This window comes from Megascapheus bottae, chromosome 7, assembly GCF_031878675.1.
Source record: "Megascapheus bottae isolate mThoBot1 chromosome 7, mThoBot2.hap1, whole genome shotgun sequence".
NCBI lineage: Eukaryota > Metazoa > Chordata > Mammalia > Rodentia > Geomyidae > Megascapheus > Megascapheus bottae.
The window spans coordinates 67627311-67650828 of record NC_143515.1 but is presented as its reverse complement, the minus strand read 5'-3'; the positions used below and the strand labels follow the sequence as shown (position 1 = coordinate 67650828).

The 23518-nt window shown below is 52.8% G+C and overlaps 1 protein-coding gene across 2 annotated transcripts in view; it reads right to left on the bottom strand.

Annotated features, from left to right (window-relative positions):
* Positions 1-16846, bottom strand: part of Dnmt3a (DNA methyltransferase 3 alpha) — a 98079-nt gene extending 81233 nt beyond the window's left edge. For both annotated transcript variants that reach the window (XM_090337343.1, XM_090337344.1), the window contains exon 1: positions 16656-16846. The gene's annotated coding sequence lies outside the window, so the exon portion shown is untranslated. The remainder of the gene's footprint in view (positions 1-16655) is intronic.
* Positions 16847-23518: the final 6672 nt, after the last annotated feature.

Here is a 23518-nt window from a genome sequence, read left to right as displayed (position 1 = left end):
TTTTTTTTAAATGCCAGTCCTGGGGCTTGAACTCAGGGACTAAACTCTGTACCTGAGATTTCTTGCTCAAGGCTAGTACTTTATAATGTGAGCCATTGCTCCACTTCCAGCATTTTTTGGTAGTCAACAAGAAGCCAGATGCCAGTGGCTCATACCTATAATCCTAGCTACTCAGGAGGCTGAGAACCAAGGATCATGGTTCAAAACCAGCCCAGGAAGGAAAATCCATGAGATTCTATTTTTCAATTAACCATCAGAAAACTGGAAGTAGTGCTGTATCTCAAAGTAGTAGAGTGCTAGCCTTGAGTGGAAAAAAACAAAAACAAAAACAAACAAAAATCAGTATCTAGGTGCTAAGTTCAAGTCCCATGACAAAAAAAAAAAATCTCACGAGCTTTCCTGCCCAAGCTGGCTTCAAACTGTGATCCTCAGATCTCAGCCTCCTGAATAGTTAGGATTACAGGCGTAAGCCACCAGCTCCCAGCTAAATTTTGGTAATAGAATTTTAGGTAATAGATTATTCAATGGGCCTGTGACTAAATTGGAAATGTTATTAATATAGCCAGAGACTGATACATTGATTAATGGGGCTTCTCACTGGGGCACAAGGTGGACAGACATATAGTTACTTTGTTGTTGTCATCAAGATATTCAAATGAGTGTGGATGGAAGCTGTCTAAGCAAAGGAGTGGACTCTTAGAAATCTATTCACCCTTCACTGCCTGCTCTGTAAAAATATAAATAGGCCTCTTAAATACTTCCCTTTGGCTCGCTGTCACAACGATTAACTTTGTCAGTGGAGTGCGCTGGAGACACAGTGGGAGAACGAGGCAGTTCCAGCATCCAGCTCCTAAAGCATGCAGTGCCCAGCGCCCAACTGCTGCAGCAGTGCCTGGCTCCTGCCGTGCAGACAGCTCCTGTGGCTGGAGCATGCGTGACAGTCCCCAGTATCGAAGTTCAGAACCTCACTCAGTGCTCCCCTGCAGGGGTTTAGGAACAGCATGCCTCCAGCAAGACATCTCCCTGGCATGAGTTTTCGTTGGGACCCCAAAGGATGGATTTCTAGCAGGTTCCAGAGTGTAGATTTCCAGTCATTCACCAATGATTTCTGTCACCTAGAGCGCATAGGGCTGTACCCTTTCTCCATGAAGGTCTGACTCAGAGCCCTGAGGCCTCTTCCTTGGGCATCCTGTGGCAGTCACAGGGGTAGTAGCTGTTCTCCCGTCGGCTATTTCTGTAATCTTTGGAGGTCTTTTTTTTTTACTAACCAATCATCATTATTCCAATCATATTATAGTTAATAAGTCTTTATATTAAACCTCCTTGTTCAAAAAACCACATGAGGGCTGAGGATCTAATGACAGGGTGCATGCTAGAGTGTGCAGATCCTGGATTCAATACACAGCACCACAAAACAAAACAACAAACTCCAACACACACAAAAAACCTCACCATGTGATTTCTTCTCCTGAACAGCCCTGACTAATACAGTTGCTCTTGGCCTCAAAGGGCCTTTTCCAGGGGTCCTTGAGATCAATCCTGAGCCTTGCTAACTAATCACCACTGCTTCAAGTGCTCTCTCAACCACCAGGTATGGAGGCCACTGCTGAGCAGGGGGGCTGGGGTAGACAGGGGGGCTTCTGGATGCTCAACAGCCAGTGGACTCTGACACTCTGGGCTTCTGGTTTTCTCACCCTTGCACTCAGCAGCTGTGGGCCCAGGCCTGACTTGGAGTTGTTCCTCCTGCTGCTTGGGGTTGCTTCCTGGAAGTTGCACTCTGACTTCAGGTTATCCCATAGCCCATGTTCCAGCTCTGGCCTTAAGAGCCATCCTAGCAGATTGTCCATGCGTGGCTTCCTCAACAAAATCTGATGCCTGATGATAAGGAGGAGGAAGATTCAGGCAGCTTGTCCTAGGACCACTGGTCCCTCTCCTCCAACAGCCCTGTTACAGCTCATCCTCCCTTTACCCCTCAAGCAAGTTTTTCAAGTCTACTGCCCAGACCCTGGCTCTAGTGCATAGACTGGGGCCTCAGTTCCTCAATCTGTATTCTTAGAGAAAATGAAAATCCCTATCTCGTGAGTCCGTTTTACAATTTAAGAAATCTGCACTGAGTGTTTAGCACACAGCTTGGCATGTGGTAGGCACTCAATAAATATTACTTAGGAAATACTATGTGACTGGGTGCTGATAGCTAATGCCTGTAATCCTAGCACTCAAGAGGCTGAGATCTGATGATAGTGGTTCAAAGCCAGCCCTGGCAGAAAAGGCTGTGAGACTTTTATCTCCAATTAACCACCAGAAAAACAGAAGTGGAACTGTGGCTTAGTGATAGAGCGTTAGCTGTGAGCAAAATAGCTCAGTGCCCCAGCCCTGCGTTCAAACACCATGACTGACAAAAAGAAAAGAAAGAAGAAGAAAAGAAACATTATATGATTTAGGATAAAAGCCCAGTAATGGGTCTTGGGAAACAGACTCTGACTTAAGACCCTATCCATGGGCTAGGAGTATGGGTCAAATGGTATCGCACTTACCTAACATGCACAAAGCTCTGGGTTTAACCCCCAGTACCAGACACACTCAAAAGACTCCACCCAGGAGCACCTGGTGTTCAATCCTAGACACTGGCTGGCCCAGGGTTGCGACTTTCCACCTGCCCTGTGGCCTCAGAAGTCTCTGCCAGCTACACACGCAGCTGTGGAGCGCAGATACACACACACAGGTGCACAGAGTCAGATATACACAAGGACAGATGCACACAGGGACAGAGACGTGTACAGATGCACACATAGACACAACCAACATGGATGCACAAACACAAATGTACACAGAAAGAGAGATGAGCACCAATCCACATACAGCCATGGGTACTCACAAACCAACACACAGAGATACATGTACAGAGATACATAGAAACAAGTATGTGAGCATGAGCCCAGGCACAGACAGGCACGAGGACGCGGTACACATGAGTCTAGTGAGACACACAGGCGTGTGAGGGGGTGTGTGTGGCACCTGGAGCAGGGAGCCTGTAGACCACCCCCACACATGCACACACTCACATGTTCCACCTACTGCATGGGCCAAAGTGGCATTTGGAAACCAGCTTGGGAACCTCAGAACCATTCACAACATTGTTCCGAGAGAAAATACAAAACACCACCCTGTAAACAAACATTTGCAATAGAATTCCTCCAAAAGCTGGGAATTGCCTGTACCAGAAAACTAACAGAGCAAGAAAAGAAAAACCACATAAACTTTGGTTGCCTCTGTAAAATTAATACCAATTACAAAAACGTTTGTGTGAACTGCTTACCATTTATACCTAATTACCATGCCACACAATTATGCATATCATTAAGGGTATGGTGGATTAATTATGCTGCACATTTTGTTTGATTACACCACCACGCCCTGAGTTCACACAGGTCCAGCTTCCTGAGGGCCACGCTGTGGTCTGGTCCTAACCCAGGTTTGTATAAACCGGAAACACGGCTCCGTACTTAAGATTGATGGCAGTCCCCACTTCCGTTCCCGGCCAGGGACAGTGTGATGCTTGTCCAGGCCTTCTGGCCAGGGTCAACCAGCTCTTCCCCACCCCCAGTGCTGCCCAGAATGCAGGAACACTTACCTCGTGGGCAAGGTCACAGCTTGCAAGGCCACAACACAGCCCAATAGCCTCACAGAAGACACTGACCCCACCATGTCCTGAGATCTGGCTGTAAGCCAGTTCTCCCAACCCGCATCCAGGCCTACGTCACCTCCAAGTCCACCTCCCTCGGTTCACCAAATGTCTGCACCTCTCTTCCAGCAGCACACGGTCCTCTCCAGACCTTGTCCTGTGCTCACCACAGCCTCTCCTTCCTTGTTATTGAGAAGACTAAGCTCACTGGGTGCCACTGGCTCATGCCTGTAAGTTGCAGCTCAGGAGGCTGAGATCCGAGGATCCTAGTTTGAAGCCAGCCTGAGCAGGAAAGTCCATGAGATGCTTACATCCAGAGAACTACCACCACCAACAACAAAAAAGCCAGAAGTAGAGCTGTGGTTTGAGTAGTAGAGCCCTAGCCTGGAGCACAAAAGCTATGGGATATGGCAGCCAGGCCTTGAGTTAAAGCCAAGTACTAGCACAGAAGAAGAAAGAAGAGGAAGAGGTGGAGGAGAAGAGGAAGTTGTTTCCATCCTCAGCGGATGTTCTTAGACTATACTAGGGTGACCCAGGTTGGGGCAAAGAACTGGAACCTGACAGAAAGGCCTCTGCAGGAAGGTGGCACTCAACATTGCCTGAGGACCAGCAGGGCCTCTGGAGGCCAAGTGCCAGAGGCGTCCCGGGCCATGTAAGGAGGGAAGGGAAGGGGGGGGCAGTGTTTGCTACAGACCCTCTCTGGGCTAAGCTGGGAGTACACATGGTTGGATTTAAATCCTCAAGCACCCGTAAGGCCGACTGGATAAGGATTCTTGGAAATAGATGAGTGCAATAAAGCATCCTGGCCTGGAAGTGCAAGAAGTAACATTTGAAACAAACAAACAAAAAAACAACCCAGCAACACAAGCCTGTGAGGGAATGCCTACTTCCTAGATGGAGCGAGGCTGAGGTGGGTGGGCTCCCTAACACCACCACGCGTGGAGCCAGGGTCAAATCACCATCTGTCCAGTGCTGCGGTGGCCCTGGCACCGCTGCCACACTACTCCTGCCCAAGTCCAGCCGTGTTGACACGGCTCATGCCATTTTTCTAGAAATTCTTTGGAAACAGCCTTCATCTTATACTTCAGAGACACACGCAGAACTCTTCTATTTGAGAGAAACGCTGTTTATGTCTTTTCTGTTTGTTTACCCAAAATGCTGCCCCAGCTTGCCACCTCATCTCGGTAAACTTGCCTCTCTGACTTAAGGTGGTGGAGACACGTCACGATCCACAGACATGCAGCCTGGGTGTGGAGGAACACGGCCTACGCCTTGCAGCTCCTTCCCAAGGAAGGAGTCAAGTCCCCGCTCAGGTCCCCACACAACAGCACACGCAGTGCGCATGGCACCAATGCCCAAGTCACTGCCTCTCTCAAGCCACCGATTGGACCATTAGCTGCCCCCCCCATCCAACCCACAGGACACCCCCTCAGCCTCTGACTCAGACTCCTTGGAAACCTCCCCTGAGGAAGTCCTACTCCTCCTCTAGCCCCAACTCCAATCTGCTCTCCCTACCCAGACAGCTGGCTTAGCCAAAAACCAGAGGGTGGCCACATATTACCCTCATTCCATCAGTCTACAGCCCGTGTGTGTGTGTGTGTGTGTGTGTGTGTGTGTGTGTGTGTGTACAGACTTGTTCCCAGACAGGTGCTGCCTGGCCTTCTACCTACACACTCTGCTGCTGGCCTCACCTGTGCTGTCTCCCCACTCGTGTCTCAGATCATCTTTCTCACAAACAAGTATGGGCCTGGGCTCAGCCTCTCCTCTGTGAATGACATCCCTGCCTTCCCCAGCCTGGGCCTCCAGCTTCCTGGCCCTCATCCCCATAGTGCAGGCACGTCTGGCCAGAGTGTGCCGTTGACTTACCTACATCCCCTACCCTGTCACTCAGGACAAGCATCACATCCATCTGAAAGTTATTCTGACTTTTTTTCCTCCAAGTTGGGCTTCCTTCTTTGAGTCCAATAATGCCTGGGCATGCCGCCATCCTCCTTGGCACTGCCCTGGCTGTGATCAGCCCTCACAGATGCCACATGCCCTACCTATCTGTGTACCAGTGCCTGGTACCCAAGAGAGCTTTATGGAATGGATGGGTATTATTTCTGGGTGTGGAGCCACAACTTCTAGAGAGAAAACCAGAGTACTGCCAGGCCCAACCTTGGGGCTATCTTTGATGCCAGGCGGCTAAGAGGGGGTTAACAGGGGACCTAAGCAACTGCCTAGGGCTTTTGCGGCTGAGCTGTCACTGCTAGACAGGGCCCTCAGGTCACCACCGGCTGGTGAGGGTAGGGTCTACAAGAATGTGCATCAAGCAGCACACTGTTGCTGATAATAACACCATTAGGAATCATTGCAGTTCCAGCTGCCAGGTCTGTGTGGTCTAGACCCTCCCTTGCTCTGGGCTGCAGGCAGAGCTGGCCCTGCCAGCAAGCCTAAAACTCAGAAGAGAAGCTGCTGCATATTTAGCTCCAGGGAGATGAGCAGGCAGCTAGAGGGGGAGGGGGCAGGGCTTGGAGGACCCTGAGTGAACAGAAGCCAAATCCTGGCTTTGCCAAGGGGGGGGGGGAGGGGATGGCCTTTCTGTTTTGTTTTTAGTCCAGAAAAGCCAAACTCCCTATTGGTACCAGAGAAAGGGACCTGAATCACATGGAAAGGCTAGAGAACTAAGACAGCTCCCCTCCACACACTCAGAGTCTACTGTGGGCTTACAGGTCATTCTCAAGGTGACTCTCTCCTCCCTTAGCCCTAAAGATAACAAGAAGGGCAACTCCTTTTCGTAGGGTCCTCCAGCACATCAGGGCCTTCCTAGGGGTCTCTCTTAGGCTGTCCTGGAATGACTCCCCACTTAAAGGCACCCTCCTGGCACCTGAGGTGAGGACAGATGTTTCCAGGAACATGGATGAAGACACAATTCTCATGCCTGACTTACAGATGAAAATCTGCAGCTCAGAGCCATTGAGGGCTTGGTAGCAACTAAGTCTCAGAAGGGCAAATCCCTTTCCTGCATCCCACCAGCCTGGAGCTAAGGGGTTGGTCTGCCCAGGGACCAACTCTGTACTTGTCTCCAAGCTGGGCTCTATCTGGTTCTCTTCCTGCCTTATTCTGGGGTCGGCAGCAAAGACCCTTTCTGGCCTATGTTTATTAACAGAGGCAGCTTCAGAGGAGAAGCAAGCTCCAAGAGGCGATGTTTGCTTAGGTAAGGGAGGGATTGAGAAAGGTGGAAGTGGGTGCTGTTGCCAAGCAACCAGTGGGGGGGGGGTCCTGGGAAGGAGGACAAGGCTGCCACTGCAGAGGAATCCATTTCTCCCCATTTTCCCCCTCACCACTGGAAGTCATCAGATTTGCTGCTCCCTTCTCAGGAGCCCAGAGATGGCATGACTCGAACTAATAAAGCAAACAATTCCCCAGACACTCCTCTTCCATCCTGGAGTGGACCTTCTGAATTCTCATTTTGTCCTGAGTGTGGCCTCTGCAAGTGCTCGCTGTAGAGCTGGGCTGGTTCCCCCCTCCACCCCAGGGCTGGAACCATCTGGGCCACAACAGTCTACCAGCTGGAAGTATTTCATAGATCTCTTCCCCATCCTGGGTAAGAACTGAGTTTTCCATCCCCAGGGGACTTAGCAACAAGCATGCTCTTAGCCAGTCCCTGCTAGCCCAGGTCTTTGCTCCATGAACTTTCTAGAAAAGAACCTCCCTGCAAATGTTTAAAATTACCCCAGTAACCTTGTCCTCAGTCTCTAAGGCAGTTGTTTATCTATTATTTAAAAAAAAGAAAAAGAAAGAAGGAAAAGACAATTGGGTGCCAGAGGCTGAGAGATGAGGATCACAGTTCAAAGCCAGCCTAGGCAGGAAAATCCTTGTGAGACTTTTATCTCCAATTAAACCCTCAAAAACCAGAAGCAGAGCTGTGTCTCAAAGTGGTAAAGCACAACTTGAGCAAAAAGAGCTCAGAGACAGCACCCAGGCACTGAGTCCAAGCTTGACCACTGACAAAAAACAGTGATCTATCCTCCAGCCCTAGAATGATGTCATTCTTATCCACAAACTTTCTAAAAATGTGGTTTTTCCTTGAAATGGGATTCCCAGCAATAGCTCATCGAATTCTGTGTCTGTCTAGTCACCTGGCTTGCCTTCAGCAAAAATCCTATCAGTCTACTTTGCCAAAAGCTCCTGCCCCTGAACTTTCCTCTTCACTTTTTTTTGGTCTACAAGTTCTTGCTTGACCTGCTGGCTTGGCTGGTGCTCTACCACCTGTGCGTTTCCTCCAGCGTTAATTTTTGCTGGTTATTTTGGAATCTCTTCTGCGGGGGTGGCTGGCTGAAACTGCAATTCTTCCCCCTACCCCCCTTTTTTTCTGCCAGTCATGGGGCTTGTACTCAGGCCTGAGCAGTGTCTTCGGGCTTTCTCAAGGCTAGAGCTTAACACTTGAGCCACAGCACCACTTCCAGCCTTTTTTTGTTTGTTTATTTGTTTTTTGTTTTTGTGGGTCACAAACTCAGCCTGGGTGCTGTCCCTGAGCTCTTCAGCTCAAGGCCACCACCCTACCCCTGGGCCTGGGCACTGTCCCTGAGCTCTTCAGCTCAAGGCTACCACCCAACCCTTGAGCCAAGCCCCACTTCCTGTTTTCTAGAGGTTAATCAGAGATAATTCTCAGGTCCTTTTGTGCCTGGGCTGGCTTTGAACCTTGATCCTCAGATCTCAGCCTCCTGAGTAGCTAGGATTACAGGCGTGAGCCACAGCACCCAGCACTTCCAGCTTTTTCTATGTATATGTGATACTGAGGAATCGAACCCGGGTCTTTGTGGATGCGAGGCAAGCACTCTACCACTAGGCCAAACTGCCGGCCCGTGGAACTTCAGTTCTTCCAGTGGAAGCCTCCTAAGTAGCTGAGATCCGTGTTGTGAGCCACTGGCCTCCAAGTACTCTTAGCAGCTTTCTTTCTGTCTGCTGACTGGCTGCGCCAAGACTGAGGCTGCTCACTGGCTCAGGCTGCTCAGAACAGGGCTCAGGTCTACACTGAAGATTTCATCATAAAAGTTTCTGAATGAAATCTGGTTTTTGTTTTGTTTTTGTCGGTTATGGGACTTGAACTCTGGGCCTGGGCGCTGTCCCTGAGCTCTTCCACATTGAGCCGCCAGCACCACTTCTGGTCTTCTGGTGGTTAGAGATAAGAATTTCTTGGACTTTCATGCCAACCTGGCTTTGAACTGCGATTCTCAGGTCTCAGCCTCCTGAGAAGCTAGGATTACAAGCATGAGCCACCAGTGCCCAGGTGGTTTTATGTCATCTGATAATAAAAACTGAAAAAAAAAAAAAGATCTGGTTTTACTGCTTTTTACAAAAAGCATATATGTATATGTATATATATATGTGTGTATGTATATATATACCTGTGGCATTATTTTTTGCTGCTTTCATTAAGAAACTAATATGTTCATTTACATTTTTTCAAAGAATATAAAAATATAGAACATGAGAGGGAAAAAAAATCTCTGCTGACAGGATGGTGATATGATTTTAGGACAATTTTTTCTATGTATGTACTAGCCTGTGAATATGAATATTTGCATATATTTTAAGTGAATTTTTACAAAAATGAGATTCCACTATGTACACTAGCTGGAGTAAGCAAGCATCAACCCACAGATACGTAACAAGTCACAACAGGACCCCTTATTCCTTCATTTCAAATGCTTTGGGGAATCTATTTAGCTTTCCCTTTATTCAAATTAATTTATCCCTTTGGAATGTGAAATTAATCACATAGGGCCATTCCTGTACCAAGCATCCTCTCCAACAGGCCTTCTGGGGTTCTGGAAGGCATCCCTTGCCTGACAAGAGCAGGACACACTCGTCTGCAGTTCCCAGGGTCCTCTGGGGAGTTGAGAGGAGGCATGCTCCAGGGCCACATTCTCCATGACACAGTCCACATCCAACCAACAGCTTGACCACTACTAATCCGACCCTTCGAGTCCATATCCACACTCCAAGCATCCTTTACCATTTTCAGGTAAGGGTGGCTGGAACCCTGGCAGCTAGATAATCAATTAGGTCTGGAACATCTCTACTAACCTCCTGTCATCTAGACCAAGAAGAACACTGGACTAAGTCTCAAGACCTAAGTCCCAGGTCCCCAGTCACTGGCTGGGAAAGATGTCCTCTGTCAGTCCCCTGTGAACTCAGATTAGGGAAGCTAACAAATGGCTCTGAATTTAAAATGACCTTGATATCTGAAACAGGAAGAGAGAGGGAGGATCAATAGGGATGACTATGGAAACAAGAAAACAGGAACCTGGTTGAAGTCTAAATAAGGCCCTTAAGGATCAGAGAGGACCCCTAAGAGAGGATGGCTATGTAGAGCCTCTGCTGCTGCTAAACAATAGTTCACCTAATCCTGGGATGAGGCCAGGAAAGCCCAGACGTCTGCATTTCACCCCAATTCCAGACAGGCTGGTAGCTGGTGATGTGACCAGTAAGGGAGATTTGACTTTGCAGGCCCTTTCTCCCAGCTGTCCTTGCTGAGGGCCACCAGGCACTGTGCCCACACCTGGGGCACCGCCAGCAGCTCTACAGGGTGTTGGCAGCTGGTCAGCTCTGTATAGGAAAGGGAAAGGAGGGCAGGGCGGAGTCAGGAGGTAGAGGCAGAAACCTGACTTCACCCCATTTTCCTTCCTAGCCCCTTGCAGGAATGTTCTGGATGCTGGGATGTGAGCCTGGAGAGTGGGCATCAGAGGATATGCCCCAACCGCACTGTGACAGGCCTCATTGGAATAAATAACAGAACTTCCTCTGCTCCTGCCCCTAGCCCCCATCACCCCTTCTTTGCCACAACTCCCAGAGTTGTGCCATTTGAACATTCGTCTATGGAATATAAAGATCTCAGGTCCTATACCAAATGAGCTCAGTTGGCCCCTTCTGTCCCCTTCTTCTGTCCTGCTCCCTCCCTGCCCAGCCTTTGTAAATCCACTTTCCCTTCTTCTCCTCCTCCACTCCACCCCCAGCCATCACACACAGGGCTGTTTGGAGTGCTTTTCCACGAACCACACAGGAGTTTCCAAGTTTAGGGACCCTATCTCCACACAGCTACAGGGCCTCAGCCAGGCCCCTAGCCTGCCCCAGAGTGCTTCCCCTACACCAGACACCCTTCCCTCAGCCCTCTGCTGAGCTCCAAGGCCCAGCTGAGGTACTCTTTCAAGAATCATTCCTGGATCCCCCCAGTATGCTCTGATCCCACTCTCTGAGCACTTCTCCACTGGTGAGCCCCTTACTTTGTAGTTAATGAACTAGGGTCTCCTAAACTCAGTGTCCTGCATAGCCGGCACAGGGCTTTACTCACAGAAAATGCTCAACAAATGAATCTGTGACGAACAAAGGCAAATGTGGTGGGAAACATTACAAAACTCATGACAGAGTAGGAAGCGCGAGCCAAAGGGTGAAGGATTTAAGGTGGACACACAACCTGTTGACAAGCATGTGTGTGACTGGGAAACAGGACACCGCAGAGGATGCAGAAGGCTCCAGGCATTCTAGAGCCCCCAGAAGCAGACCCTGTGCTAACACAGAACCCTCCTGTCTCCGCAGCACACAGGGGAGCCTGCACTCATCCCCATGTTACAGAGGAGGTTCAGGCTTGCAGCGGTGGCCTGTATCTCGCAGCTGGCCAGTCAGAATGTAGCAGCTTGGATGCCGGAAACCCGCTGTCATGGAAGCAAGCCCCGTCACTCACACTCCGCTACACATCACGCACATACGAATAGACACAGATATAGACAGGGCACGGAACCCAGCCTGCCCCACACATTTAGACAAGTGCAGGCAGCTCAGACACAAACACAACTCTTGGGCTGGCACTTCATGGATTTCAAATTTGCTCATGTTTTTGTTGTTGTTGTTTGTGGGGGATTTGGGGGGGAACACAATAGTTAAAAAAAGACAAATGAAGAAATGAAGAGAGGTACAGTAGTGTGTGCCCACAGTCCCAGCTATTTGGGAGGCTGAGATGGATGATTTGACCTCAGGGTTGGTCACTATTTTACACAGTGAAACCTTGTCTTAAAAAAAAAAAAAATTGTCAGGCTCAGTTACTGCTGCCTGTAATCAGGAGGCTGGGATCTAAGGATCACAGTTTGAAGCCAGCCAGACAGGAAAGTCTATGAGACTCCCGTCTGTAATTAAACACCAAAAAAAAAGAGCCAGAAGTAGAGCTGTGGCACTAGCCTTGAGCAAAAAAGCTCAGGGACAGCTCTCAGGCACAGAGTTCAAGCTCCAAAGTGAATGTGTACATGTGCATGCATATGTTCACTTACGCACGCGTGTGCGCACACACACACACACACACAATTAAGAAGGCAAATGACTGATAATAAATTCTCAAAAAGTTGGGCCTGATAACGCATGCCTCTAATCCTGGCTACTGTTTGAAGCCAGCCCAGGTAGTAAAGTCCATGAAACCATTATGTCCAATTAACTAAAAAAAAAAAAAATCAAAAAAGAAAAACTAGAAGTGAAGCTGTTGCTCAAGTGGTAAAGCGCTAGCCTTGAGGGGGGCAGGGGAAGCCGAGTTCAAACCTCAGCAGGAAAAAAAGCTCTCAAAATTGATATAAAAGCTGGGCATGGTGGTATAGGCCTGTCATTTGAGCATTTGTGAGGCTGAAGTAGAAGGATCAAGTTCAAATCCAGCCTGGGCTACATAACAAGATCCTGTCTCAAGGGAAAAAGAATCTAGCACCTCAGGTTTATTATTAAAGCCCTATCGAGAGGCAGCAAAGTCCCTGCAGAAACCCAGCCTCAAGAGGTTAAGTCTAGGCCTCCAACTGTACTACACACCAAACTGGAAGTGGAAGAGATTCCTCGCTGGCCTCAACTGCCAGAAGCCAGAGACCAGTTCGTTATCAGTGGTATGTGTGGGGTAGGGGGAAGAGAGGCGAAGCTGGAGGCAGCAGGAAGCGCTGTGGGGCAAAAGCATGTGATGGCATACAAGTGGTCCTTCTGCCTCAGTCTCCGTGAGGCACTGTCACCATAGGGAAACTGGGCCTGGCCTCTCCTACAGAGCCCACACAGACCGGGTGCTCTCAGGTCTGACAGGTCTCTTCCACCCTGAAATCTAAGGCCTGGAGTCTGATGGTATCTTAGGCCCAAGAATAGAGATATGGTCTGTTTTGAAACTACCCATTTCACAGCAAGGCAGCTGAGACTGCGTGCATATATATGTGTGTGTGTGTGTGTGTGTGTGTGTGTGTGTGTGTGTGTGTGTGTGTGTGTGTGTGTGTGTGTGTGTCTTGAAGATTGGACTCAGGGCCTGGGTACTGTCCCTTAGCTTTTTTTGTTCAAGGCTGGGTGCTCTACCCCTGAGCAGCAGCAGCGCCTCTTGCAGTTCTTGTAGTAGTTTACTGGAGGTAAGAGTCTCATGGACTTTCCTACCTGGAGTGGCTTCAAACCCTGATCGTCAGATCCCAAGTACTGGGAGGACAGGCATGAGCTACCAGCACGCAGCTGACACTCTATTTTCTACCTGGGCCCCCCCAAACAGGAGGCTTAAGGTGATCTGGGAAAGAACGTGCACTCTCAGGGAAATGTGAGCCAAGGAATGGCTACAAGTGGGCAATGGCCACTGGATACAGGACAGCAGCAGCAGGCATTAGGAGATTGACCGTAAACCTGCTTCCTGGGCTAATGGGAGAGCAGGGACACCAAGCAGGCTTGCCTGCCATCCAGTTTATAGTCAAGGAGTCCCCTCTAAATGCCCGGGAGGGCATTCCGAGGTGGTCAAGGCAAGCAAGATGGCTTTTCAAAGTGATAAGGAGCAGACCCATGCAGCAGCCCAGAACAGCATAGAGAGCAGGCCTACTCCACTTCCTCCTGCCCTCAGGCCCTGGTGATGAGGATCTTGGGCTCCTCCTGCCTTCCTGGCTGGCTCTCAGAGAAGACCAATGGCAGACAGGGATGTGAATGTGATAGTGAAATAATCTCCACCAGGGATCGAGGGGCTTACAGCAAATTGGATTCAGGAAGGAAACATCAGAAATTACACACACACACACACACACACACACACACACACACACACACAGATTTCCACATAAACTCACAGGACACACATAGGAAGGCTTAATACTGGAAGCTGTACTTTGAGACCCTCTGCAAAGTCAGACATGACAACCCTCTTCTACTTGTCCCCTCCCTCACAGCTCCCCTGCTGTCCAAGGCTCAGCCCTCTCTCCTACCAAGCCTGTCCCATCATCACCAGTGAAGAAAAATAGGACATCACCCCTTCACCCTTATTCTGGGTCTAAAATTCCATCCCAAGAATCAGAGCCATAGAATTTCAAAGTTGGAATAGGCCTCTAAGCTCTGTCCAACCCCCACCCCACAGAGGAATCCTGTCTGCAGACACCCTGACAGATGGCCACTGGCCACCAGGCGGTCTCCTTGGCTTCTCCAGTGCTGGAGGGCAGCCCTCTAACCACGGATGCTTATTCCTTGAGTCTAGAGGATTCACCTTTCCTAAGGGCAGGCTCCCCCTAGGCACGGGGGCGGGAAACAAGGAAAGCCTGGATGGGTGGATTACATAAGGCCCTGAAGCCAAGCAATCACCAAAGAGCTAGGACAGAGGGTCAGAACTCTGATCATGGCATCATGGACAGAGTATCAAGGCCAGATAAGCAAGCCTCAGGAAGGGGGCCGGCAGGTCCCCAAATCCCCACACAGGTTGGCCTAGAGCCCATGCATGGCCACAGCATATAAACACACACACACACACACACACACACACACACACACACACACACACACTTTGCCTGTCAACAGTTTCACCAGGGCCTCAATGAAACCTAGAGACAGAGGGTGCCAGCCATCTTGCTGCAGAAATCCCCAAGACCCCACTCTCCAAAGGCAAGTAGCTCAGCAAACTACCAGGAAATGGCCCCTGCCAGTAGACGGGATAGCCCAAGGAGGGCTGGCCGGCCAGCCGGGCTTCCAAAATCCCACAGGTCAGTCCTAACACCCTTCCATGCTGGGGAATCACTCCCCAGGCTGCAGCTGTCACATCTGCCCAGGAGGGAAGAGACGCAGGCGAGCAGCACCTGATCCCAGGATCCCCGCACGGCGGGGCCTGCGCCCTGGCTCAGGAGCTTCTGCCGCTGCTGGCAGCCCAGAGTGAAACATGAAGACTGAACTGTCCCCGGGGATGCTGATGGCAGGCTCTGGACAGGGCAACGAGGGGCAAGCTGGGTCACGGGGTAGAGGGAGCTCCTCCAGAAGGCCCCTGTCCCTGCGCGGTTCAGAGGCGGCAGCTGTGGCCACAGCTCCCGTGGATGCAGGCCAGAGCTGCCCAGCTGGGTGCAGGACGCCATCTTGGGTCAAGGTGCAGCCACAAGGGGCTCCCCTTGGGAGGCCCGGAAGATAGGCAGTGGCACCCCACTCCCACCCTAGGTGCGGACACCTCCTCTGACTGGTCTGGCACCAGAGAGGGGGGGAAGAGGAACTGAGGAGATGGAGGGAAGGAGAAAACAGCGGCGGGGGAGGAAGGGAGAGGGATGCCCCCAAGAAGGCAGGCTCCAGGAAAGCGAAATGCACTTTGGCAGCGGGCCCCGGCGAAGAGGGGCTGGGGGAGGCGAGGGGCGGGCCCGGGCCCCGCGCCAGGCGGCTGGGCCGCGCCGATGGGGAGGGAGGTCAGGGCGGCACGGGGAGGGGAGTCCGGGCGAGGGCGGGACGCGGCTCGTGGCTGCCGGTGGCGGTGAAGCTCGGGGTCCTCCGGGGGCGCGGGGCCGGGGGGCGCAAGACCCCGGTGCGCAGCTTCGACGAGGCCTCGTCCTTCACCGTGCAGATGCGAAGCTCTCAAGGACACGTCTGCACCGGCCCGGCGGGGGTGCGTGTGCGTGAGTGTGTCCGCGTGCGTGAGTGTGCGTGGGGGGGCTGCCGCAGGGGGCGACCCCCGCGTCCCCACCCCGTGCTCCCCGTCTCGGGGCTCCCCGCCCCCGCGCTCCCCGGCCCCCCAGCGGCCCGAGCCCGGGAGCCGCGCTCGCCCCCGCCCCGCCCCCACACTGCGGCGCCGCCGCCACCGCCGCCCCGCTCCCACGGCCCGCAGCGGGGGCAGGGAGGAGCCACCCCGGCGCCCCCCCCCCCCGCGCCGCCCAGCCCGGGGAGGAAGGGGTGCTCCCCGAGTGGGCACCCTCCCCAGCCCGGCCGCCCCTCCCAGATCCGCTGGCGGATCCAGCACCCCCAGCCACAGGTGGCCAGAGGAGGATCGCGGCGCAGCGTTCCCCAGCCTGGCCCCCGGATCGCCCCCTCGGCCCGCCCCTGGGGGGGCCTCCTGGGTCCCCCGCCCCACTGGGCCAAGGAGGGCCAGGAGCCGGGGGAGGGGCGGGGGGCCGGGTCGTGCCAGGCTGCCATTTTCTGCCGCCGCGGCGGAGCCTGCGCGGGGCCCGGCCCCCGCCCCCTCCCCCGCGCCCCGAGGGCCACGGCGGGGGCCGATGATTCCGGGTCGGGGTCCGCGCCCTCCAGCACCCCGGCTGCAGGCCCTAGACCGGGCCCCGAGGCGGGGGCAGAGCCCGGAAGGCGGAGGCGGCCGGGCCGGGGCCCCTGCGGCCCCGCCGAGCCGGGCACCGCGGCGGAGGCCGGCGGTGGAGGGGGGCCCCCCGTGGCATTGTATAGACTTGAACTTGAGCCCGGAGACGGGCGGGGGCGGGGAGAGGGGTCCGGGCCCGGAGCGGGCAGGACGGGAGGGGGCGCCTGCCGAGCCCGCGGGGACATAAACAAACCCTCCAGTCCCCCGCGCCGCCCCAGCCAGCCCGACCCGCCGTCCTCGCCCGCAGCCTCGGCCCCCCGAGGGCGCCGGGCGCCGAGTTGCAGGGGTGCGGGAGCGTGTCCCCGAGCCGGGCATGGCCCGCCGCGGTGCCCCTCGCCCGGCCTCCCTCCTTCCCGCCCGCCGGCCTCCTGCCGGGCCTCCGGGGCCGCCAGCACTGGCGCTCATTACCGTGTGGCCGGTCGGGTCGGGCCGGCCCGGCTTCGCGTCCCGGTGTCGCGGCGCCGCGTCCCGGCTCGTCCTCTGCTCTCGCCGCCGCCGCCGCCGCCGCCCGCGCGCCCTCCTCCCTCCCGGCCCGCCTGCTGCCTCGCTCGCTCGCTCGCTCCCTCCCTCCGCTCGCTGTCGCGCTCCCTCTCTCCGCCTCCTCCGCCGGGTCCCCCCCCCCTCCCACCCCTTCTCTCCGCCTTCCTCCTTCCCTCCCTCCGGCCGCCCGCGGGCGCAGGCCTCCGCCTGCCGCTCGCCCCCCGCGGCCGCGCTGGCCCGGGCCCCGGCGCTGCGGAGCCGGCCCGGGAGGCAGCTCCGGCCTGGGGGCCCCCGGGGCGACGCGGCGGGAGCGGCCTGGGCGCGCGGCCGGTCCTAGCGCCCTCGCTCCGACTTCCCGGCCTCTGCGGAGGTCCCCGCAGGCTGCCAGACGGAGGGCCGGACCCCGCAGCGCCCCGGCCGTGCCGCGGGGCTTGGGCACCCCACGGTGGGCACACTCCCCGACCACTTGGGGCCCCTGGGTTCCAAGCCCAGCCCGGGGCCTCGCTACAGCCTCCCCACCCCTCCCCGTGGGGCGCCCCGCTACCTGGCGCTGCTTCTGCGCTGGGTCCCCGCATCCAGCACTGGCCGCAGGGACAGCGGCCCCTCCTTTCCTCGGGCCGGTGTCAAGTGCCTCCCCCCCGCAGCCCGCGGAGCCCCCGGCGGCCTTCGCCCTGCAGTTCTCCCGGCCTCCACCAGAGCCCACTGCACTCTGCCTCCTCAGCACTGGGGCCGGGGACAGCAGCGCCAGCCCCGCCGCAGCCCCCAGCCAGGTGCCGTCGCCCCGTGGCGTCGCCGCGCGCAACAGGGCCAAGGTCGGAGCGCCAGGGCCCTCTAGGCCGCCCCGGAGGCTCGAGCTCCTGTGTGGGCTGAGCTCCCCATACCTGGAGGGGGTCCAACGGCCAGATCTCCCGGGGCAGGAGATTGAGCAAATGACATTGAGGGTCTCTTCCAGCAGGGCGTACCTGCTCAGCCTTACGCCTTCGCAGCGGGGGGCCTCATTGCCCTCCTCCATAGACGGCCTTCAGGGCTCCAAGCTTCTCAGCGAGGGGCATCTCTGGCCAATGCCACCAGCACGACCACCGTCTGCCCATCTCTGTTCCTCTAGGCCGCTCAGCCTCCTTGCTGGGCTCCTTCCCGAGGCCACGGCATCGGTGGCCCTTCAGTGCTGTTGCAGAGCAGTGGAGCCCCACCCCACTACCCCACCTGAGGGGGGCCCTGGAGAGGGACACCAAAGCCCTCAGAGCTGAAGCTCATCCTAATTGTTCCTTTTCCCCATACCACCCCACCATCTTCATCCATTCGAGGGTTCCAGGAACCCCAAATTCCTGCGTGGCAGAGCTGCTCTTTTGTGTAAAACTCGATTACCTTCAGGAAGCCTGTCACAATCCCACTCCTATGTCGTCTGACCCCAAGGTACTCCCTGTGCAATTGTCCAGGACCCTTTCATTATCACCCTTATTCAAGTGGCTGCCGATGCCAGCTTCTGGCCACTTCCAGAGACTGAAGTCTCTGGGAGGACGTAGGCCTTCAGTGGACTCTAGTAGAATGGCATGTGAACCGCAGGCCTCCCATATCATTGCTGTCTTCATCTAAATGGACGTCTACAACCCCTCTAAATGGTGCTCCCAGCTTGGTTTAGACATGACACCTCTGCCTTTGTCAGTGGCTTGTAGGACACCGTCTTCGAAGACGAGCAGCCACTGACTCTCTACGACGTGCCAGCTGCCAGAGAGAGAGCAGCATCCTGTTCTTCTTCACCACCCTACGTGGTAGGTTGGAATGTGGCCGTTCTCCTTTGAGACCTGAGACCTGGGCTGGGCATTTATGGGATAGTAGAGCCCTTACCTAATATTTGAGAAGCCTTCTGTTCAGTTCCAGGCACCATAAACTAATTAAGCAAAAGTCCCACTAACTAAACCACACAGGTGGGAGGTGGCAGAGACAGGGTTTCAAAGTCAGGTTCAGCTGACTCTTAAGTCAGGATGCTAGACTTTCAGGTGCCCTTAACATGAAATGAGCAGGGCCGAGAAGGGCAAATGTAAGCTTCTATTAGATTGACATCAGTGGGGGCCGTGTTGTCAGGGTCAGAAGGCCCGTGTCAGGAGTTATGTCCAGGAAGAAGCAATCATATAGGCATAGCACTAGGTCAGATCCAGGCTCTGCTGTCTTTGGTCTCAGAAGGAAGGGCACCAGTGCTTGCTGGCTAGTCTTCCCCACAGGGATCCTTTTAGCCTTCAGGCTCAGCTGTATGCCAATAGGGCTCACTGGACTCCTGGCTGAGCTAAGCTGAGGGACAGTTTCAGTCTTAATAGATTAGGTTATCTTGTAGTATTAACCTCAAATCTCAATGAATTAGAGCCACCAAGTTTCTTGGGAAACTGTATAATGGGTCCTCCAAAAACTTAACAGAGGTCAGGCACTGTAAGCTCACACCTATAATCCTGAAGCTCCTCAGGAGGCTGAGATCTGAAGATCACAGTTCAAAGCTATCCTGGGCAGGAAAGTCCATGAGACTCTTATCTCCAGTTAATTACCAGAAAAACCAGAAGTGGTGCTGTGGCTCAAAGTGCAAGAATGCTAGCCTTGAGCAGAAAAGCTCAGGGATGGAGCCTAGACCCTGAGTTCAAGCCCTGCCATGGGCAAAAAAAGAGCAACAAAAACTTAAAACAGAATTACATGACCAGCAATTTTGCTGCGTAGTATGAATGCATCCAAAAAGCTTGAAAGCAGACTCCAGTGGATATTTGTATACTAAAGTTCACAGCAGAACTATCCACGATAGCCCAAAGGTAGAAACAACTTGAATGTTCACCGGTGGATAAACAAAATATAGTATTTATAATGAAATACTACTCAACCTTGAAAAGGAAGGAAATTTTGACACATGCTACTATATGAATGGATCTTGAAGTCATTATGCTAAGTGAAATAAGCCAGTCAGTCACAAGGGACAAATACTTCATGATTTTACTTACATGAGGACTGACCTAGAATAATTAATTGCCACAGAGACAAAATAGAATGAACTTTTTAGGCACGGAAGGGGGAGGAGGACAGGGCAGTGAACACACACTGGGCTTAAGAGTTTAAGTATGGAAAGATTTTTTTTAAGTTTTATAGGTGATGGAGACGGTGGATGGATGTGAATGCACTAATGACACTAAATTGTATGGTTAAAATAGTAAATTTGGTATGTATAATTCACCACAATAAAGCAAAACAGAGGCCGGGAGTTTGGCCTCGTGGTAGCGTGCTTGCCTAGCATGCACAAAGACCCGGTTCGATTCCTCGGTACCACATACGTAGAAAAAAGCCGGAAGTGGTGCTGAGGCTCAAGTGGTAGAGCTCTAGCCTTGAGAAAGTCCAAGGACAGTGCTCAGGCTCTGAGCTCAAGCCCAGGACTGGCAAAAAAAAAAAAAAAAGCAAACCAATACAGTGCAAGTGGACATTAAATATGCTAAATGGATTTCAACCACCCATGCTGCTTCTTTCCTTGTCAGATCAGGAGTCTCAGAGATCTGCAGAGGAGTGACAGTGGAGGACTGTGCCCATTAGATAATCAACAACCCTGGCTGACCCGGGAACTGGCCTCTGAAGAAGAGGGCCAGAGGGTGTCACTTTGGCCGTGGGTGTCACCTCGGCCAGTCAGTGGCCAGCTCCAGGCACACCACTCCATTCAACGACAGGAATCCCGGAAGGAAATTCTCCGTGCATCTCAAAGCACAGAGAGCCCTTCCACCCTGCCCACCCGTCCCGCTGGCCTCCTCTGCCAGCAGAACACAGTCCCTGTCCACTGCTCAGTGGCGAAGGGCCTGTGTTCTCAAGCCAGCCCAGTTACCTTTGCCTTCCCCTTCCTCCCTGGCCTACAGGCCTCGCTCACCTACCACCTTGCTTGGTGATGTCACCACCAGAATGACTCACGGCCTCTGTCTTCTTACTGTCCCTTCTGCGTGAACCCACCAGAAGAGGCCCACTTCATCTTGTCGTCCTTTCTTTGGAAACCTACCAAGAGAGCTATGTCTTGGGTCACTGTCATAGCAGGGTCGCCCGGGTAATGAATGGTGCCCAGGCCATTTTGCTTGCAGGGAGAGCTGTGAGATTCGATTTGCCCAGTCTCTCCACTGCAAATGACAGTATCTCAGACAACACCAGAGGACACGCAAAAATGGGGTTGTTCTAGAGGTTACATAATTGACAAGTCACGACTGGGGATGGGGAATACACAAACCTAAGGATGCATTTGTGCGCCAGCTCCAGAGGATGGACTCACTCGCCCTCCATCTGCTTCCTGCTCCCGTTGCCATCTTCCCTCCTCCTTTCAACAAACTCCACACAGATAATGACCAGCAGGCTTTGGGTGTTCAAATCCTCCCAGCTGGGAGTCCTGTGGGAGATTACCATCTTCCTTTCCCTGAGACTTGGGGAACTTCTGAAGGGAGTCGTGAAGCCATTAGGCTCCCAGTCCCTTAAAGGCCCCATCCCCACCCAGCCTTGGACCTCCAGGTTTAATTAAGACCCACAAGTGCCCTGACTTTTTCAGCACTCCCTCTCGTTGTCAAGGCCACTGTTAGCAGAACACTCTGAAGGATTACTTCAGTTGCTCTGGCATTTTTTTTGGAGGGGGGTAAATCTCAGACTCAGCCAGGATTGTGGCATGGGTCACATGCCATTCCTCAAAGTGGTGGCACTGGGAAGGGGGACCAGGCCAGCACCTTCTGAGGTAGGAGCAGGATCCCCCCAAAGCAAGGAATGCTTGATGTGTTACAATCAGCAGATGGCCACCTACCCATCCCTACACACCTCCCCTCACACCACGCACTTTCCAGTGTCCTCCTACCTGACGTGAGTGTACAACAGTGTTCACGGGGACTGACTTGTCCCCGTGAAAAAAGCCAGTGTTCTGGGGATTTCATCTCCATAAGAAGGAGAGTGCTGCCGGGTGCTGTGGCTCACGCCCGTAACCCTAGCTACTCAGGAGGCTGAGATCTGAGGATCAAGGCTCAAAGCCAGCCCAGGCACAAAAAGACCTAAGACTCTGATCTCCAATTAGCCTCTAGAAAATGGGACGTGGGACTTGGCTCAAGGGCAGGGTGGTAGGCTTAAGCTGAAGAGCTCAGGGACAGCTCCCAGGCCAAGTTCAATCTCCATGACTGCAAAAAAAAAAAAAAAATGATAGTGCTAAAATCCTGTGATGTCCTCCCCAGCACATCTGCACCCATGGTCTGCTTTCTCTAGATGGACCCAGCTCCCAGCCAGCTCGAAGATCAGGAGCTCTGAGAGGCGCCATTCCTGTCTATGAGGTTCCCATGTGCCTTCTTCTCACCCGTAGTAGTTAAATGCTAAACAGCCACATTAGCATCAAGTCCACCCTGGAGGACAGAAGTGGGTTGCCCAGAGTGAACACTGTCCTGCAGCGGGACCATGGCAGGACCTGGCTCACTTCCTGGCTGTGAAGTGCTCAAGGCCACAGCTCTTACTTTCAATTTTTTTTTCATTTCCAGCCTTTTGCTGGTTAATCAGAGGTAAGAATCTCATGGACTCTCCTGCCCAGGCTTTGAATTGCATTCCTGAGACCTCAGCCTCCTGAGAGGTAGGACTGCAGGCACATAAGCTACCAGTTCCCAGCTTGTCTATAATGTTCTGGTAGGTTTTTTTTTGTTTTTTGAGACAGGTCTCATTTTGTAACCCAGACTAGCCTCAATCTTAAAATCCTCCTGCCTCAGCCTCCTGTGTGTTGAGATTACGTACATGTTCCACTACACTCAGCTTCTGAATCTGATTTTGAGGAGGCAACTGACAAAGTCCAAGTAAGGAAGAGTCTACAGATGAACTGGCTCACACCTTTCAAAAGTGTCAAGGTCATGAAAGTCAAAGAAAAACTGAGGTGACTGGGAGCATAGCTCAGTGGTAGAATGCTTGCCTACATGCCTGAGGCCCTGGATTCCATTCCTAGAAAGGGGAGGAGGAGGGAGAGAGGGAGAAAGAGGGAGGGAGGGAGGGAGGGAGGGAGGGAGAGAGAGAGAGAGAGAGAGAGAGAGAGAGAGAGAGAGAGAGAGAGAGAGAGAGAGAGAGAGAGAGGGAGAGAGAGAGAGATTTGGACTTACCTTTTTTGTTTTTGCTTTTTATAAAACCCACATTATGAAGCTAGATCTCTATCTCTTCCCTTGTAAAAAAATCATTGCAAAATGGATCAAAGGCCTTAATATAAGACCTTACGTTTTGAAGCTACTACAGGAGAACTTAGAGGAAGACACAGGAAAGCATAAGCACAGGCAATAACTTTCTGAAATGGACTCCAGTGGCTCAGGATATAAGTGCAAGAATTGACAAGTAGAATTGCATCACATTAAGAAGCTTCTGTACATTAAAGGAAGCAGTTACCTTAGCCAACTAATCATCAGACATGGGAGAAATACCCCCAATTCCCTGTTTGTCAGAAACAGAAGGCAACTATAATGTTGATAACTTAGTCACAAATGCTTCCGAATCAGGTAAGACTTTGAATGATATTTGTAACTTTTTGTTCCCATAAGTTTGAGGCTGTGTTACATTTTTTTTAAGGAACCTCATACTGATTTTCCATAGTGGTTGCACTAGTTTATATTCCCACCAACAGTGTATGAGGGGTCCCTTCCACCATTCTCACCAGCATTTTTGTTGTTGGCTTTCTTAATGGCTGCCCTTCTGACCGAGGTGAGATAGAAGCTTTCTGAAGTTTTTGGTTTGCATTTCCTTTATGACTAAAGATGATGAGCATTTCTTTGTGTGTCTGTTTGCCATTGTATTTACTA